Source organism: Mastomys coucha, unplaced genomic scaffold (genome assembly GCF_008632895.1).
Source record: "Mastomys coucha isolate ucsf_1 unplaced genomic scaffold, UCSF_Mcou_1 pScaffold20, whole genome shotgun sequence".
In the NCBI taxonomy this organism is placed as follows: Eukaryota; Metazoa; Chordata; class Mammalia; order Rodentia; family Muridae; genus Mastomys; species Mastomys coucha.
The window spans coordinates 77,368,366-77,372,165 of record NW_022196903.1 but is presented as its reverse complement, the minus strand read 5'-3'; positions in this window follow the sequence as shown (position 1 = coordinate 77,372,165).

Below are 3,800 nucleotides of genomic sequence, written 5' to 3'. Positions count from 1 at the left end.
TAAATGCTGCTTGACATCAACAAATCACTTGCCTAATTTTATTAACTATAATATCCTGAACATGTAATTGAAAGTCTCAGAAAAACAAAATTCATCTTTGATTATAAAAATAATAATAATAATAATTACAACCTCACTACTTCAGACTTCTGTAAGGCTTAAAACTCCACCTTTGATTCTCACCTTCTATAAAGACTAAACAGTCTTCGAATAGTGACTCTTCAATTCTGTTTTAACAGCAACCTCATAGCGTCTTGTAGGTGTGTCTAAATACTTTTGTAAATTCAGAATTTTCTGGAGACTTGGGTACTCACCAGTCTTTTTGTAAGTTTCACCAGTCTTTTTGTAAGTTTCTTTACTGACCCAACGGACCTGAAAAATTGAAGCTCAGTCTAAAAGGTTCACAAGACAGACACTAGGTTATGTCTCCAGGTACCCAAGCCACTGTGATTGATCATTTAGCTCTTATGCTCATAGTAAGTAACACGTTAGGGAAACAATAAAGCGTGAGCCTACTGATGGGCCGCTGTTCTCTGGGATAGTCTCAGACAACGCAGTGATTCTGTCAACAGAATCTGTGTTTTCAGAAGTGATGATAAGCTGATTCTTACTTTTCCTCAGGGATTCTTTCTGATCATGGCTCTGTAAGGTGGGACCATACTTTCTGGCCAGCCCTAATGGGAATACTAGCCTAGACTCCAGACTCTGGAATGCTTATTCCCTCTCCTTTATCTAAAGGATCACACTATTACTGACTCTGCCCAGTTCTTTTCAACTTTACTTTCTGCAAGATCCTGGGCAGAAAAAAAAGTTAAGTGTACTGTAGAAGAAGGTAATGTGCCCATTAACCACTCGTAAGTTCTTACTTACCTCGTAGATGCCAAGCATCCTCACAGCAGAGCATGGTATCTGAAAAGCAAGCCCCAGCTACCTGGACAAAATATATATTAAGAGCATCCGAGTCGGGCAGTGGCAGCGCATGCCTTTAATCCCAGAACTTGGGAGGCAGAGGCAGGTGGATTTCTGAGTTCGAGGCCAGCCTGGTCTACAGAGTGAGTTCCAGGACAGCCAGGCCTATACAGAGAAACCCTGTCTCAAACAAAACAAAACAAAACAAAACAAAACAAAACAAAATGGCATCCAAGCTAAGTTTCTTTTAGTGGGTGTTGGGAAGTAATTTTTTGGACAACAATAACTAATTTTGAAGGGATAAAATGTTCCTTGCAGAGTCGCTGTGGGTTTTAGAATGCACACGAGGATCAGAGAGGTGCTGTAGATCATGGTGAAGTAGTTACTGGGTACAGATAAGCTTATCTTATGGCTGAGAATCTGGTAGAAATGATTTGTAAAGAAAATACTTTTAGCCTGGAGATAATAATACACACCTTTAATCCCAGAACTAGGGAGTCAGAAACAATACCACGATACCCAAGGCTGCACAGAGAAACCCTATCTCAAAACAAAATCAAGACAAAACAAAACAAGAAAGAGGAAGAAAGAAAATATTTTTAGTTCTTCTAAGTCCTGAAGAGTATAAGAGATGGAAACATGAGGAGCAGGGACCATGTTTCCCAGTCAGTCCCATTAGATGGTCTGACTCTGATAGAAAGAGTCTGCCAAGAAGAAAGAGAGAGAAAGAGAGACAAAGAGACAAAGAGACAGAGAGAATATGAATAAATAATTAAAATAATAAAATCAGGCTGGAGAGATGGATCAGTGGTTAATTGCACTGACTGCTCTTCCAGAGGTCCTGAGTGAACCACATGGTGGTTCACAACCATCTGTAATGGGATCTGATGCCCTCTTCTGGGGTGTCTGAAGACAGCTACAGTGTACTCATATAATAAAAATAAATAAATAAATAAATCTTTAAAATAATAAAATCTAATAAAATTATTTAAAATATTTAGAACAATGAAAAAAAAATCACTTTCTTCAGGAAAAGCAAGTGGTCTTATGTTAACTAGAAAAAGGCATACAAGCCGGGCAGTGGTGGCACACGCCTTTAATCCCAGCACTTGGGAGGCAGAGGCAGGCGGATTTCTGAGTTCGAGGCCAGCCTGGTCTACAGAGTGAGTTCCAGGAAAGCCAGGACTACACAGAGAAACCCCATCTGGAAAAAACCAAAAAAGCCAAAAAAAAAAAAAAAAAAAAAAAAAAAAAAAAAAAAGACTAGCTGGATTCTCATGCTAGTCTCTGTTGCAATCTCATTTGTCCTGCTGCCAGTAAAAAGCTTCACTATAGTGAAGGAGAAGGAGAGAGTGAAAAGGCTAATCATGCCTTTGTAGTTTAAATTCATTTACCTCTCAGACTCCAGGAAAGACCCTTGTGGAACCCCAGGGCCCCCAGATCACACTCTGGACATTGCTGCTCACAGGAACACCAAGGAGAAAGGCTAGTGTGTCCAGGCATTCTGGTAAGGAGACAGCTTAGGAGTGGTGTCATGCATGCTCTCCTCAGCACTTACAATGAGTTCCTTCACAAATGAGGACGCCAAAGCCGGAGAAGTGACTTCCCAACTTTGTACAGCAGGTCAGCAGCCTAGCTCCGAAGCCTGGCTAATGACCACTCTGCCTCCCTGCCACGCTAAGGGACAAAGGCCTGCAGTCCACTGAACAAAGGCCCAAGTCATCCCGCTGGCCCGCCCCTTCTCCACCCTCGCCCTGCCTTTTCAGATTTCAATGCTCTCTTCTCTCCCTGCCTAGTTTGCGAACTCAAGTTTCTTTTCACTATGGAATAAGTCCTGTCCACTGCCTGTTGTCCATTATTCCCACCACTCCATATAAACTGCTCTCTCCAGAGGCAACAGTGGCATTATAATGGTGGGATTCAATGCCACTTTCCAGTTCCCATCCTCCTTGCTTCTGGAGATAAGGGATACTGACTACTGTCATTTTATTAACAATTTAATAAAAAAGTTTCCACGTAGGCAGTATCTTTTCAGGAAAGCCTTTACTGGGTCTTCTCTTTGGGCCTGTCTGCTGGTTTCTGTCCCTAAGCCTTTCTTGCTTCTCATTCTGCATCTTCTTCCATAATCACACTATTTCTATCCATGACTTTAATCATTGGATACATTCTATTGACAGCGAAAATGCTATTTATAGACCAACCAGTTCTGTCTCGTGCTCAGCTGATGCCTAGTCATTTCCTTGATAACCTAAAGATTGACTTATTTATTATCTAGTTGTGTAGGAAAATATGAAGAGGATGACAAGGGAGCCCGGAAATATCAGAACCCAGAGATAATCGACTACCTCTTCCTTCCGTACTTTTCTCTCTTTGACTACACATGTACACAGATGGAATTATTATACATGATCTTCATATTTGAAAAAATGTCTTAGGTTCTTTGCTTGTTATTGTATCTAGACTAGTATTTGTGTGCATGTTACACACATGTATGTATCCATGTGCCTGTATCTTTATGTGTTTGTACACGTGTATATAGAGAGGACAACTTCAGGTATAGTCCTCATGCACTCTCCACCTTAATTTTTAAGACAGGTTCTCTTACTGAATCTGGACTCACTTATTCAGCTAGGAACAAGAACTCCAGGGATCCAACAGTCTCCACCTCCCCAGTACTGGGTCGACAGGATGTGCCATCATGCCTGTCTTTTTTTTAATTGAGTTTTTTTTTTAATTGAATTGGGCTTAAATTCAGGCTCTTATGCTAAGAAACTAAGCTAGTTTCTCATCCCCAGAAAGGATGATTTTTTTTCTTTTGTTTGCAATTTTTGTTTTGCTTTCCTTGGGGAGCATGTAAAAGTGAGAATGTCAGGTGTCTTTCTTCATCTCTC